Here is a 17,608-nt window from a genome sequence, read left to right on the forward strand (position 1 = left end):
TCTTTTTTCTAAAACTTGTCTTTTCGATCATGCATTCCCTTATTGTAAACATTTTCATGTACTGTTAGTCGTTAAGCCTCCAAATCTGGGGGTTGTTTTATGCCTAAACAAAGGGCTGTATTTTTACAACTAACCCTGCCATAAATCGATCATTACAGTCAAAAGTTTCAAAGACCCTTTTAAGCTTAAAAAAATATTTTCCTAGAATACATTATTAGAAAGCTTTTTCAAGTTTAATTGGCAAGTAGGTACTTGACCACAAACTTAGCATATGAAAATACGGTACTTTCTAAAATAAAAATAAAAATGATCTGTCTTCTTTCAAAAAGAGTTTGTTCGACATTTTTCCATTTTTTTAAAACACTTATACGCACCCCGATGATGCATAGGGCACTGCATCATATAAACGCAGTATTATCTTGATCGTTAACACATGAAGGAAAGGTGATCAGCCCTCCGCTTCAAGTACCAATCCAGGGTAATATTGAATAAATATTAGAGTGAAAAAATCACTCATGTTTATTTGACCCCCCCTGGGAATCGAACCCGGGATCTCCAGTACGGCAGCTAGCGTGCTGACCATTACACTACGGAGGCGGACATTGATCGATATTAATAATAATAAATAATTTTGGATAGTTTATACAATAGCGGAAATAAATTTGGATAATTTATTAAGCGCCATTTTCGTAAAGTAATACTTTAGGGCGCTTACGAGCGACATAGTGATTGAAGAATACATAAGTCTCTGGCTAGTACAGTGGAATACATTAGGGTTGGAACCAGAACTCCATTGTGTTATGCCAGTTTGGGTTTCGCTGATAGTTTTATTTTTTTCACCATTCACTCTGTTCCCAGCATTCACTAACCTTTCTATCCCTAAAAAATACACTTCTTAAATCTTCGACAATAATACGAGACGAATTATCTACCGATTTCATGATTTCCCCATTTACCACTATTTTATATCCAGATCTTTAAAAATTCATGACATTCAAGTCTTTAAAAAACTATGACTTTGGATTCGTCAACATTCATTGGCAAATCATTTTCATTTCACACGTGCCTACATGTCTTTTCCGCTATTGGCAAGATGCACAGCATCCTCAGCACGCAAAAGACAACAGACAATTAAATCGATCATACTTAGCTCCAATATAAACCTTTAAGTTCTTTCATACAATTGTCCGTGTATAGATTAAACAGCCACGATGACATTACACATACCTGTTTAACACCTTAAGAGATGCAAACCAAGCTTATATATGCGGTACTATCCTCATGTACTTTTATATACGTTTACTTCATAAACAAATACAGTAAAACGTTTTGAAATTTCGTTCTATCAACTCGATCATACGCCTTCTACAAATCCACAGAAAAGAGAAAAGTCTTCGATTCTTTACCAAAACTTTACTTTCATATTGCTAAAATTTAAATTTTGATTACAGACAATGATTATAATTATACGCGGTAATTCGATCACCTCACCATTTATTTTATAACTAACTATAACCTAACCTAACCATCAAGCCGCTTCCCCGCAGGGGTAAGAGGAGAGAATAGAACGCCACACCACTCTGTCTTTGCAAACATTCTTCACCCCTTCCGCATTCATGCATCGCCTCATACATACCCGCCGAATATTTCGACTCCTAACCTGACCGCTTTCTTAAGTATTTGACTTACCAGATCAAGCCAAGCTTTCTTCGGTCTTCCTCTGCGTCTTTTTCCAACCATTTTCACCCCATTAATTTGTTCCTCACTCGTGTATTCTCAGCACACCTTTCCTGTTTTTATCATTAATGCTTGTCTCAGCCTTGCATTATTTCCTTATTTCCCCGTTCGGGCATCTATCATATATTGTTTCGCCGCACGTTCGTTTGAGGGATCGCATTTCGACTGAATTCAGTCTTTTTTCATCCTCCTTTCGCCAACTCCATGATTCGGTTCCATACGGGTTGGAACCAAGACGCTATTTTATGAAAACGATGTTATATAAAATAAATTATCCAAAATTACAATTAAAAGAAGATTTGTTTTTCCAGTCAACTTATTGAAATCTGTTGCCACAATATGTGAATCAACACATCCGCTATGTTACGAAACACGTAGACAAATATGTCTTAGAACAGTTTGTTATTTACTACAGGCTGTAAATCAGTATCCTTTGTGTTCCCATACAATGTCCCAGGATCGCTTGCATGCAGCTTTTGTGAGCAGAATGCAGTTTGAGAAAATTGTGAGAAAATAAATTTATTGCTCTGACAGCTTATCAAATAAGTCTATACAATATTTAGGCACTTACTAAAGAAACCAATGCGTTGTGATGTCTTTATGAAAACTTTGAGCATTGTGATCAAGTCGTCTTTTTTGCAATTTCAGAAAAATAGGTTTCTGTTTAAAGAATTATCAATGTATGGAAAGCCAGTAATAGTCAATATACATGTCCTACGATTACGCAGACTTTTGACACCGCCAGATTTTAGGTTCTGATTGATCTGATCGTGCCAAGTCTTTTTCGGTCGTCCTCGTTCTGTTTTCCCTCTCACATTCGCCACAAATATTTTCTTAGTGATTCTTTCGTTCTCCATTCGCTCCACATGTCCATACCACCGTAAAGAAGTCTTCCAAATCTTTTCGATTGTTCCTCGTTCAGCCTTACATTCCTTTCTTATAACTTCGTTTTTAATTCTGTCATACAATGATTTAATTTTTTTTTAATTATGTAGAATGTGAATGGGATTTTGCGAATATTTGGCGAATGTGAATGGGAGAACAGGAGGACGGCCGAAAAACATTTGCCACAACCAGATTAATCAGAACCTAAGATCTGGTGGTGTCAAAGGTCTACATAATCGGAGAGCATGTATGACTAGATGTAATAGAGAATAAAAACCTATCAGTGAAAACTAAACTGGTAGTACACAACGGACTCGATCCCTTAATGTGTGGAAATGTGTTAATTATAAGCAAATAATGCAAGACTGATATAAACATTATTGATAAAATTAAGAAAGGCGTGTTTAGATGGTTTAGACACGTGGAACAAATAAGTGAGGAAAGAACGGTAAAACAAATGTATGATGAGAATGTAGTTTTAATTCTCGTAGAAGCAAAGAAAGATCGAGGGAAACGAGACATGAACAAGTCAAGTGTTTAAATAATCAGCGGATATCGCGAACTCCATTCAACAACGTCATTTATCAAAAATCGTAATTTTTCACTTTTACGTGTTTTCGAAATGCTCAGAAAATGTACTATATCCCAGCAAAAGCGGCATAATCTTAACTTAATATTTACTCGCTACAGGGCAGAAAGTGTTGTTTTTTGCATTTTGAAGAAAAGGTATTGTTTAATTATTTTTTTAATTTTACTAAATATTTTTCTAATGGAGAAAAAACATCCAGGTTTTACCTAAAAAGATCTGTTGCTCTGTTAAAAGTTCAATAATTGGCTTGATATTTATTTTTAATACATTGTATTATACTCGTATTTTTAAACTTTAAAAACGATCTCCTGAAATATCAAGGTTTTGATATATGACGTTGTTGAAAGGAGTGAGTGATATGTGTGAGGAGATGCAAGATGTAGAGGATGCGAAGAAGTTTCCGAAGACCGAGCTTGCGAGTCTCTCTGCCTGCCCCTGTAGTGTAGTGCCGTGATGGTTAGTTAGTTAGTTCAATATCCAATACCTACTAATGCGCATTTATTTATGGCAACCTTAGAATATGCTACCGTATTATATGGCTGTCTGCAAAGTCTCTAAATTTTAGGGTCTGAGAAATTACAGGGATCGCAAACATTCTGTGAGAATAGCCAAACATTGTGCAAACAATGACCATTACAGGACCAGTTTCATCAGCCCTTATTATCGAATAAAAAGATTTTTTTAAGTATTTAAAAGAGTCGTGCATGCAAAAGACGTCTATTAAAAAAAAAAACTTCTTTTTATTGCTACAAAAACATTTTAAACAATTCAATAAAACGCCATACATAATATGTATAAATAGAATAAGAATAACATAACGTTTTTGCCTAGAATTTTCACTCATGAAAATATAGTAACTTCAAACATAAAGAGTAAATCCACTCACTCAGGCATGGCTATGAAACTTATTAAGTTGAAGCCTGAGTAGGGACATGATAAGCGGTGTTGCATAAACCGTAGTTAGATTTCAGAGTCACTTGGACGTTAGGTAATTGGAAAAAAAGACGTCTCACACTTCGATTGGCCATAACAACTGCCATGGGTATGGTGATCTTACCAGCTCGCAACTAGGGCATAAATGTGACGATTGTGGATTTGCTTTTGCGGGCCGATGGAACGGTTAATGAGATGATCTTAAATAACTAAAAGCGTATTTATTTGTTTCATAATTTACATTATGTTCTTTTTCTCAGTTTACTCAAAGTGAAGCGACCTAGAGGCAGCATTTTACGAAAATTATGCTATATAATGTATCAATAATGAAATAATATTAAAAATATTATCGATAATATAATTCTATTATATTATATTGAATTATATTCGATTCATAGAAGAGAATTTTTGCCATCGAAAATAAAAAGAGCCTGAGAATGAAGAGTCAGAAATGCTTATAAAAATAAATAGCAGCATGTGGAACGCGAACCGCGATCTGCCGACCCCTGCCGTAAAAGAGCAAAGCACCTAAAGGAGCTATATGTTATAAATTCTATTTACGTATCTAAAATCTTAAGTTAGGTTAGATTAGGTTATATAAATTTGTAAACAAAGAATATGGGGATTATATATGTTCAACTGTCATTGTCTGGTTTATGTGATCACACGTGTAACATTCACCATTCAACAAATTACATTTTGTAAAGTGATCAATTAAACAGCCTATGACAGTTATTAACCAATGTAAATACCCAGACTTCCACATTCTCCTTCATCTATGACGAGATGTCAAAAAAGGCTAAAACATTTAAAATCTACTATTCCGAAAATTCCAAGATTTGTATCTGTCATGTAATATGTAATCTTGACGTATTTAAAAATGACACGTCAAATTTTCGAAGGTTTTGTATTTTAAGACAATGCATTTTTTCTGCAATTCCTTAAACCCCATGTGACAGTGCTAGATGGCACACGCTTTGACGAATTTTCTTGGTATTTCGGAAGGTAAAATATGGTCATCCCTTTGTACACAATGGGGGTTTGAACACGCAGACCACCTTCACAAAGGTTTTAAGTAGTGTCATAAATCATTTACGTCTTTAAGCTTAAATCTTTTAAGGATCTTCAAATAAATGCTTTGTTTTAAATACCCTGTCAGCCCCTAAAGTATAAAGTAAAAAGTCACATAATGATATTTTTGAAAATCCACGTGAGATAAGCATTATCGATAGTTTATTGATTTGGCATTTAATTTGTGGAACTACATTTTTATTTAAGTAAAAATTATTATATTTAACACAGATTTTTTGAGTCTACTAATTTGTATTTTATTGTTAAAAAAAACACATGAAAAATTAATATTGTGACAATTGTTTCACCTAGTTATGGTATTTTTAAACGAATGTTTTCATTCATTCAATTCATTATTGAAAATGCAATAACTAGGCAAAACAATGCGGCTGTCCAAATTTAAAACACAGTAAGGAACATTTTTTTTGTACTACGTTTTTTTGCATTTTTGGACTAAGTAGAGTCTACTTAGTCCATAAATGCAAAAAAAACATACTACAAAAAAATATTCCTTACTGTGTTTTAAATTTAGACAGCCGAATTGTCACAATATTAATATTTGTGTTTTTTTTTTTTAACAATGAAATACAACAAAGTAGACTCAATATATCGCTCACTCCTTTCAAGAACGTCATAAATCAAAAATCGTCAATTTTCAGTTGGATATGTTTTCGGAATGCCCAGAAAATGTACTTTATCCCAGCAAAAGAGGCATATTTTTAGCATAATATTTACCCAATATAGGGCAGAAAATGTTGTTTTTGCATTTTGAAGAAAAGGCGTTGTTTAATTATTTTTTTTAATGTACTAAATATTTTTCAAATGGAGAAAAAACTTTCAGGTTTTCCTAAAAAGATCTGTTACACGGTAAAAAGTTCAATAAGTGGCTTGATAATTATTTTTAATACATTTTATTATATTTTTAAACTTTAAAAACGTTCTCCTGAAAAATCAAGTTTTTTGATTTATGACGTTCTTGAAAGGAGTGAGCGATATGTGTGTTTGATTTAACAATTTATACATAAATTATCCATAATAAGAGAGATGTGTCGATATGGTTTAGACATGTCGCTCACTCTTTTCAACAACGCCATAATTAAAACAAACTTGATTTTTCATGAGGTCGTTTTTAAAGTTTAAGAATATAATGAAATGCATTAAAAATAAATACTTAGCCACTTTTAGAACTTTTTACTGTGCAACAAATCTTTTAGGCAAACCCTGAAGGTTTTTACTCCATTTGTAAAATATTTAGTATTTTTTAAAAAATAAGTAAAGAATAACTTTTCTTCAAAATGCATAAAAAACACTTTCTGCCATGTAGCGGGTAAATATTATGTTTAAAATATGCCGCTTATGCAGGGATATAGTTAATTTTCTGAGCATTCCGAAAACATGCACAACTAAAAATTGACGATTTTTGATATATGACGTTGTTGAAATGAGTGAGCGATGTGGAACGAATAAAAATATAAAATTATTTTTCAATATCATTTAAAATCAAAATATCATTAAAAAAGACCGAAAGCAGTTAAAATGTTATATTTCAGAGAAATAAAAGTCAAAATGGTATAAACATATAAAAGATGTTCGAATGGCGATATAAGAAAATAATGCATGGCTAAGAGAGACATTATCGATGCTGCAAATTGAAAAAGGTCTGTCGAGATAGTTTGGTAATGTGAATGAGTGAGGGAAGAACGATAAAACAAATTTGGCATGATCAGGGGCCAGGTTAGGAGTCGAAATTATCGGCGAGGGTGTTCATACATATCTCCTCATGGAGATGCATGAATGTGGAAAAGGCGAAGAATGTTTGCAAAGACAGAGTGGTATGGTGTTCTATTCTCTTTGCTTACCCCTACATATGCGGCGTGATGGTTAGTTAGTTATGTAGGTTATTCATGAAACCTTTTCTTCTGAATATAAAAAAAGTTAAGGAAAAATAAATACTCTTTCAAGAACGTCATAATTCAATAAACTTGATTTTTCATGAGAACGTTTTTAAAGTTTAAAAATATAATACAATATATTAAAAATAAATATCAAGCCACTTATTGAACTTTTTACTGTGCAACAGATCTTTTTAGGTAAAACCTGAAGGTTTTTTCTCCATTTGAAAAATATTTAGTACCTATGTTTAAAAAGATAATTAAACAATAACTTTTCTTCAAAATGAAAAAAACAACACTTTCTGCCCTGTAGCGGGTAAATGTTAAGTTAAAAATATGCCGCTTTTGCTGGGATATAGTACATTTTCTGGGCATTCCGAAAACATGCACAACTGAAAATTGTCGATTTTTGATTTATGACGTTCTTGAAAGGAGTGAGCGATATGTGTTTATAGTTGAAATAATGTAGAACCTTCCGATAATCGCTGTAACTTCATTGCTAGTGTGCGCTTCGTGGGTTTTTATTTTATACTGCCATCTATTGACAAAACGTGAAATTATTTTCTCTCCGTTGGTAACGTTTGTATTTCAGTAAGTTGAAATACTTCGATGTAAGAAAATAGTTCGATGCCGGTATCATAGATGTCGGTAATAATTATTAATATTTGTTTTTGTCATAAAAATTCTCCCCTAGCAATAAAAAATATGGTTGTTGGTTTACTGATGGTAACAATTTTAGGGTTAAATTATTGAAGGTTTTAAAAAAAAAATTATGTTTTTAATAATATATTTTGATTATTCTTAATGATAGATTATGTCATAATAAAGACGAATTTAATTTAACTGTAGATCTTTTGAAGCATGGGAAGATTGAATAACGTTACATAAGTGTATCAAATGATCATTTAACTATCCGATGACAGGTCATCAGAGTGTTCGCAATACCCAGATCCGCATATCACCTTCTTACAGGTTATTTCATCTCTGTCGAGACATGCATACGATATATCCCTTTATTTCTATCCTCGCAACTCCTTTCTTGATCCAATTTTTTTTCCTACCTTGTTCTCATCAATTTACAGATTAAATAATACATATACTATTTTTTATTCGTGCTCCAAATAATTGCATTTTAATTTTGTTTGTACTTATGAGTAAGCACTATATGCTCTCTAATTTTAAACAGCTGTGTAAGGTTTAAAGTTTACCAGTATAATTAGTTTGTTTTTGGTTGTTAGGAAGATATTGCTTCTTAGCAATAAGCCCGCCAATGTACGTATTTTCTGTATAAGAAGTAAAATAAATAAATACATTATTAACAAGCCCTCAGAGGTTTAATCTGTGTATATCAATATATTGTAAATGATTATTCTCGTTTTTTTAAAAAAACCCAAATAATAAAAAAAAGTTTTTTTATTGTTTTGAAATAATCAATTCTTTATATACAATAAAAAATAATTAAAATCTGCTTGAGATGCATTGAGTGTTTTAATAAATTAAATAAAAAAAAATCAAACGCGATCCATATTCTGTAATTCAATGTCGATTCCAGAATATCGATAACCCCAAATCAGTGAGCTTTTTTATACAAAACTTTACCTACAGCTGTTCCCATTGAACTTTTCACCCCACGATTTTTTTTGGGTTTGCTATTGAGGGTTGCGAGGTACACCTTTACATTTTTTATATTCTTTATTATATTGCAGTATCGATTTTTATATTCCGATATTTTCGACAAACTAGATCATCCTGCAGTATTGATTTTACCGTATCGCAACGCGGTCGAATTAAAACCGTTAAGTTTATTTTTGATAATATTTTATTTTGTTAATTTATTGTTGTCATAAATATACGATGAACTTCAATCACATTGAAAGTATAAGCTTATATTTTAACTTTGAGAAGAAAAAAAATCATAAAACTACAAACGCTTTTAAAAAAAATACCAGACAAAAGAGTTTCATTGAAGTGCTCACTCTAATATGTATTCAATATTACCCTGGACTGGTACCTGAGCGGAAGGCTGATCACATTTACTTCAAGTGTTAACAATCGAGATAACAGTAAATTTATATGGTGCAGTGCCCTATGCACCAACGGGTGCAGATAAAGGTTTGAAGTTGAAGGAAGTTGAAGTGCTTGAAGTGTTAAAATGTCTAAAATATGGTGCTCTTTTGATCAAAATGATTGTGTTAAAATAATACAAAAGTTAAGTGTATTTTGATTTAAGTTTTTATTGTTTTATTTGTATAACTAATGGAACTGAAATACCTGGTGACAGTGTTTTGATCACTTCTTCTACTCTCCTCGACGCAACATCCAGTGTGAGATTTGGTCTCTTCCTCAAGTGCTTTCCAATAACTCTTATCTCTGCCCAATCTTCCCCAGTTTCATCTTCTACTTGTTCTACTTCAGCCTAAATCCGCAAAGTGTATCCTTCTGAAATAAAATAAGAAAACTAAAAAATGTTTCCTATTAAGAAAATGTATGGATTTTGTTTTGTTTTTTTCGTAATATAGTAAATCAGGTTTACAGATCTTTTTAACACGACGCCTGCCTTCCATTTTAACTGCTCAGCATATCTCCGTCTTCCCTTTATCTCTTTCCTTCTATTTTCCCATCTTACACTGTTGTGATTAAGTCATCAATCTTACCTCTCTTTACAATTGTTTCTAATAAGGATATTTTAATTTAGTTTTTTTTTTCCATCCAACTAATTCTTTTTACCCTTTTCCAATGTAACAACTCTTTCTATATGCATCTTATTGTCATCCAAGTTTAGCTAAAATAGTGTTCTTTTCTTCTTCTTCGTCTTCTTACACTTATTTGTACCCAATTATGCACCGAGCACTATAAAATTAATCTCTAATTATATGAAGGCAAGGTTATAAGTCTCACTCTTCAGATACCAGTCTAGTGTAATATTAAATAAATATTAGCATAAAAAAATACTGATATTTCTTTCGAACTTCTTAGAATCGAACTCGGGATCTCCAGCACGATAGCTAAACTTGGTAACCAGTACACTATGGTAAGATTTGGTACCAGGACTCCATTGTGCACCGCCAGTTTAGCTTTCGCTGATAGGCTTTATGCAATTTTAAAGCACGTACATTTATTTCCTAATAAAAATCCTAATCTGTTCAATTTGTCGATAATTTTATCATCCGTTGCGTCATGCTTACGACATCAAGAAACCCTGATTTCATTATTGAGTAAACGTTTTTTTCTTCGTCTTTAAAAAAGAAAAGAAAATATCTACCTGTAACATAAAATTACATGTGGAGTATTTGTACGCGTCCAAGTTAATGAAGCCATACATTTAGAGAAAATAATTTATCAGTAAAAAAGGAACTATTCACGTTCATGCAAAATATCATTGGATTCTTGAATTATTGAATTGGAAATACGTGTAGGGTGTAACAGTGGGTAGATATTATTCACATATGAGTACCTACGTCAGTATTTTTTCTAAAGGTAAAAAATATTGCTTTCCTTTAACAAAGCTGCCCCTGTAATATTCTTTATTAAAATATTTTTTGAGAGCGTTTATCAGGCTTCGATTAGGGGATGAAATCTTTCATTTTCCTTTTTAGCTTTTCTGTGGCAAAAATAATTTTATTAAATTGGACCTCCCTCTTTTTCACCCGCCTTTCTCGTTTACTGCCTCGTCCATAACTTGTGGCTTCTAGGATACTAAAATAAATTTTACAACCTTATTTTTAAATAAAACATTTTGAGTGTCTCCAAATACTTGTTCACAAATCTGGATTATCTCCAATTATCTCCAATTATTGGAGTTATTTTTCATATTATTTTTTGACATCTCGTCAAAGATGAAGAAGAAAGAATATGGAAGTCTGGGCATTTACGGGAGTGACGACCGTCATATGCTGGTTTAAGTGTTCACTTTACACTCATGTAACATTCACCAATTCTACCCATTATTGACAACCATACTACCTACTCAAATTCTTGGAAGTTTATATGTATGTATATATGAGCCAATGCCAAAACATTGTTCTTGAATCACTAGAATTTCTATTGGTGAGATGATAATATTTTTCATTAATTGATTTAGTAGTCACTTTGTGGTAATATCTATCAAATTTTGATCAAATCAACCTCAAATTTTAAGTCCTGCTTAGTAAATACCACTATTCTTAAAATCCAATGACTAAAGCCTCTCCCCTATTGTCTATATACCGCTAAAGAGTAAATAAAAATACGAAACGGCTCCTACCCCCACTTCATCCTTCAACGTCCCAAGGATACAACTCTAAAATTTAGACTTATTTAGACGCTTCACATACCATGTTTGAAAGTTATGCGGAATACATCGAAACACATGTCACATTAGATTTTACGAAATAGTGGTATTTACCAAGTAAAACTTAAATTTAAAATTACTGTTTTTCCCTGTTTAAAAGATTGATGACTGCTCACTTCTCATTGGAAGACGATCTATATGAATCTGAAGCGAGATAACTATATAATTTTAGTAGGCTTTTCCGAAATCAGAGGTCCGCTGTACGGGCGATTACGTTAAATTACCACGATACGATTACGTTTGACGCATTGTATCTAAAAAACGATCTCTTCAATCGTTAATTCTTATTGAACATACTGTTTATTGTTTCTTTATTAAAATATGATTTTGAAAAATTTAATTGCCAAAAAACTTGGAACGAAATGTTACATATCGCTCACTCCTTTCAAGAACGTCATAAATAAAAAAAACTTGATTTTTCAGGAGAACGTTTAGAGAAAGTTTAAAAATATAATACAATGTATTAAAAATAAATATCAAGCCACTTATTGAACTTTTTACTGTGCAACAAATCTTTTTAGGTAACACCTGAAGGTTTTTTCTCCATTTAAATACTTTTTTTTTTTTAAATAATTAAAAAATAACTTTTCTTCAAAATGCAGAAACAACACTTTCTGCCCTGTAGCAGGTAAATATTAAGTTAAAAATATGCCGCTTTTGCTGGGATATAGTATATTCTCTTGGCATTCTGAAAACATGCAAAACTGAAAATTGACGATTTTTGATTTATGACGTTCTTGAAAGGAGTGAGCGATATGTCGTTTTCTTGTATCGATAATAGAGACTGAATACGTTAATTTACTAACCATTACGCCGCTTACCACAAGGGTAGGTTGAGAGAATAAAACGCCATACCACTCTCATTGTAAACATTCTTCGCCTTTTCCTCATACAGACCTGCGATTGTTTCGACTCCTGACCCTACCGCTATAAAATATTTGACAGCTGATCGTGCCAAGTTTTCCTCGGTCATCCTCTGTTTCTTTTTCCGACTACATTCGCCACATAAATTTGTGCTACCGATCTTTCCTCAATCATACGTTCCGCATGTCCGAATGCTTATATGATCGAATGCTTATCCGATAATGCTTATCTCAGCCTTGCATTTTTTTCGGATTTCACCATTGGAAAATCTATCATACCTACATCGTTTTGCCGCACATTTGTCTGATGGATAGTATTTGACTGCATTCAGTCTAATTTCATCCTTCTTTTGCTTCACTTCCATACATTAGTTTTGGAATCAGAACTTTGTTCTGTACTGCCAGCTTAGCTTCCGCTGATGGGATTTTTTGCTATAACTGGTTTTAGTAAGTGTAATTCATTCATACATTACTTATCTAATGTTATTGTGCCGTATTAAGTAATCTATCAAATTTAATGCCCCGTAATTATGAACAATATAAAAGGTAATTGAATTTCAAGAATATAAGTAATTTTATTAAAAACAACAAACTCAATAAACGGCGTATATCCGCCAGCAGTTAGTAAACATTTCACAATAAACTAGGCGTTTCAACAATATCAAATAACAATAATAATAAAACACTTATATTTATTTTACCCCCCTTGAGAATTGAACCCGGGACCTCCAGAACGGTAGCCGAGCGTGCTGACCATTACACTACGGAGGCGGACAGAGGTATGTATTAATTTTTAAATCAAACACAGATGTTCTGAGTCTACGAAGTTGTATTTTATTGTTAAAAAAACATCTTAGTAGACTCAAATAATTTGTGTTTGATTTTACAATTAATACATAAATTAAAATAGAGTTCTACAAATTAAACGCCAAATCAATACACATATTAAAAGTATTTTAATTCCAAGAATATAAATAAAATTATTATAAAAATATATATCAGTAGTTAGTAAGCATTTGATAATAAAGTAGGTATATCCATAGTTTGCGACCTCCATTTTGTCTTTTCATTTAGCGAATAACACCCTCTCTGGTAATTTCTTCATCCCACCGGAGAAATTTCCCCCGCGCTTGCGCAATCCGTATTCTTCCACCCCCTCCACCCTTCTATAGAGGGTTCTAATTTCTCACATATCTTTATGTAAAAGGGTTCGGTTTACATAACGAGAAACGGAAAGAGGGGTAGATGCGCAAATTACAAAGCACTGCGCATGATCGTAAATTCTCACCCCCTTGTTTATATTGCAAATCCGCACCCCGACATCTAGCGGTCGAAAAACAAAACTATTTCTCCAAAAACGGATTAGAACAATATATTTTTTATATAAAGCTTATTTCTTTAGTTTTTACCAATAGTTTTATCAGTAATACATCAGTTTCACAAAGATAAATTAAAATGGCATCGAGTGTAGTTCTAAAATGAGCTCAATTTCATTCCAAGGCATTATTTTACTAGATCGTAAAAAAGCTCCCGGTTTGCGTCTCGACTAAGCTAAGTAGTTTTTTAAGAGCTTTAAGTTTTTTACGGCTGTGGTTCAAACATTATTTAATAGATGGGACTCAAGACTCGATCTTACAACGTCGGACACCATTTAATAATATTTTTAATGGTAGAATAATTAATGTTGTAATAATTTATGGTGTTTGGAAAGCAAATAAATTTGATTCATCATATCATATTAAAATATTCAAAACTTTGTTAATCATAAGGTTTTATTAACGAAAATAACTAGGCAGAAAATAAGAATGGATACGGTATAAATATATTATACCATAGTAGTTGAATTCCGACTTCATAAAAATAATTTCACTTATTGATTCAGCAATAACTTTGTAGCAAAACCTATTTTTAATTTGGATTTCAATAGGTTAAATAAAACTTTTTCTTCAAATTTATTGCGACACGTGTTTCGATGCATTCCGCATCATTTTCAAAGGTGTCAAAAATGTTAAAAAAATACGCGGAATACATTGAAACACTTGTCACAATAGATTTGTAGGAATACTAGTATTTACCAAGTGAAATAAAAAAAACCATCCAAATATATTGGTATATTTCTGCTTCTTCTCATTATTAATTTTGTATCTACACTCAATACTCAAAAGTGCATTAGGCACTGTATTGTTTTCAAGATGTGTATATATTTTTATAACTCTCTCCCCGAATCTGTGTATACGATTTTATTATATTATTTGATTTATCCATTTAAAATAATTTCTATATTATCAACTTTTGTTATCTTTCATGTTCATTTTCAAAATTATTGTATCCTATCAAGCAGGTCGTAATCTACTATTGTTCGTAATCTATTATATTTAAAAATATTACAAGCAACAAACTCAACAAAAAAAACAGCTCGTATCAGTCAGCAGTTTGAGTCAAGAATTTGATTATAAACTTGGTATTTCCATAGTTTTTGACCTCCATTTTGTCTTTTCATTTAGCGAATAACATCCTCTTCTGTAATTTTGATATTGGAGATTTTCGTCAGCCTATCAAGCACGAATATAGGGAATTTTGGATTTATTAAAATAAAATAAACTATCACGCAGCTTTTCTGCAGAGTTAGGCAGAGAGAATAGAACTCCACACCAACCTGTCTTTGTACACAATTTTCGCCTCTTCCACGTTCGTACGTCTTCTCCTACATATGTAGGTACACGCCGATTATTCCGACTCCTTACCTGACCACTTTCACTTTATTCGGGAAATATTTGGTTTACAAATTACTAAACTTTTAAAATACATGTTTTTTTCAAAGAAAAGACATTCGAAAAATAAATCAAACCTAAGACAATATTCTAGTTTTATTTTTAAAGTTTATAAAATAAAATGGCATTATTTTTCCATCGGAGCTTTTCTTAGTTAGCGCTCCGGACGTATCGGTCGTAGGGGTTGCATTAGGGGTGGTGGTTAAGGCAAGGGAGGGTGGGGGGGTTAGTTAGAGGGCGGAGGGTGTAGGACTTAGCGCAATAATCGAGAGAAATGGCCTGCATTTTGTATGAACCCCGAGAGCGAGACGCCGCGATACGCCGTCCCTTCAACAGAAAGAGAGGGACGAAAGGTAATTTACTTTCTCGTTGTTTCTATGCTTTGTCTCTTCTCCTTTTATTATTTCTGTTTTTTCTCTGCCGGCAATTGACCCCCCGTTATGTCTGTTTTTGGTTATATGTGGATTTAATGCATTATATTATTTTCCTTTACGTTTCCTCCCAGTGTGCCCGCTTTATATGTGAATGGGGGGACTTAGAGGGTTTTAGTTTTTCTTCCTTTTAGCGTTTAGCATTAAGACCCTTAATAAATTACATTTTTTCTTAAAGGAAGAAAGCGGTAATCCCCGGGCATATATTCTGCACCTTTTTTATATGGAAAATCTCCAATTTGTATTTTGTTATAAGAACCTCATTTCAGAGTAAATAAATCATTTGAATTATATCACAATTTGTTAAGCGCATTTGAATTTTAGATAATTTAATAAATTGACTTGGCCGTCACTTTGTAGTAAAATCTATTCATTTTTAATATAAGTTTTACTAAGTAAATACCACCTTTTCTTCAAATCTAATGCGATACATGTTTCGATGCATTCCGCATCATTTTCAAACATCAAAATCACGTGGGATGCATCGAAACAAATTTCACATTAGATTTTAAGAAATAGTGGTGTTTACTAAGTTAAACTTTTATTTAAAATGAAATTTGGATGACAAATTCTGGATTCGCTCTACTTAGTAATTATTTTTTAAGATGTTTTTTTTTGTATATAGCCTAAAATAGATTAATATGTTTCCCAACATACGTTCATTGTACTTGGCTTTGCTGTTATGTACATGTGTATAAAAAAATGTAAGAGAATTAATTCGTTTTTGTGATAGCTATTTCGCCTTGCATAAAATAAACAAAATGGACGAATTTTTTAAGGAATTCGTTTAACCGACAATAAAGATCTGTTATTACAATACCTATGTGGAAGTAAAATTATTTTTCCACGAAAAAAAATAATTTGGAACATTCGTGCAGTATCCATAGTTCGCAAGCTCCAGGCTACAGAAAATGATTTATTACTAACATTTTATTGGTCTTTTTTTACCAGTATCAAATCTTAGTTATTAATTTTTATCAATTGGAATTTTCCCGTAAAATATTGGGCAAATATACAACAGATGAATCAGATTATTATTTATCCGTCGAATTTCGCAAGTGACACGAATTTATTGGAAACCGATCCCGAATAGGCAGTATTGTTTGTGTCATCTCTCGAGTTTAGGGCTCGGCTCGACACTAAAGTCAGTATAAAACGCGCCTTTAACTTTATGAAATGTATACGACGTATAAAAATCCCTTATAAAATCAGTCTAACGGCGATAAAGTGACATCGGGCCAGTGTTTAAATGGCATCTTCGTATACCACTTTCAATATTAAGGACTGTGGTTAAAATTAATCCAATTCGAGTTTTTTTAGAGGGTGTTCAAATTATATTTTTTAGACATCTCAACATAGATGAAGAAGAATATGGAGGTCTAGGTTTTTGCAGAGATTATTACAGGCTGGTTGAGTGATCACTTTACACACGTGTAACATTCACCATTCTACGCAGGATTGACATCCACACAACTTTTTTTTATAAGTCATACATATGTATGTATATGATCAATCTCATGACGTTCACAACAGTCATTATTGGTTGGATTTTGAAAGCTCTTATTTAGCTGACACTTTTTGATTTGAACGCAAGATTCTAACCCGGATTGTTTTGCATACTGGGAAGACTTCCATATTTATCTTCGTCTATGTTGGGATACCCCATTCTACCCACAATTGACAACCACACCGCTCAAATTTTTGGAGACCCTAGATATTATTAAACTCATGATACAGTTAATTTGAGTTAACAACAGAGATCTATGTAGGACTAAGAAAGCATTTTTTATCGGTGACCCTTTTATTAGAATCTATGCAAGATCAAAACCCCGGTTTACTTATACATACAGGGAAATACCTAAAAACATGCCAAAATATGTTTCGATTTACTGTTTAAACATATTCGTTACACCATAAATTATTATTTTACAATAGATACCAGTGCATAGTGATATTAAATAAATGTTAGAGTGAAAAAACGCATGTATTTATTTGGACCCCCCTGGGAATCGAACCTGGGACCTGTAGGAATGGTTATTTCCAGGTAGCCATGAAGTAGTCTTTGTAAGTAGTATTAAACAAAGTGAACGATGATTAAGGAAATTA

The sequence above is a fragment of the Brachycentrus maculatus genome, unplaced genomic scaffold, assembly GCF_059751285.1.
Source record: "Brachycentrus maculatus isolate JH-2025_06_01 unplaced genomic scaffold, ASM5975128v1 h1tg000220l, whole genome shotgun sequence".
In the NCBI taxonomy this organism is placed as follows: domain Eukaryota; kingdom Metazoa; phylum Arthropoda; class Insecta; order Trichoptera; family Brachycentridae; genus Brachycentrus; species Brachycentrus maculatus.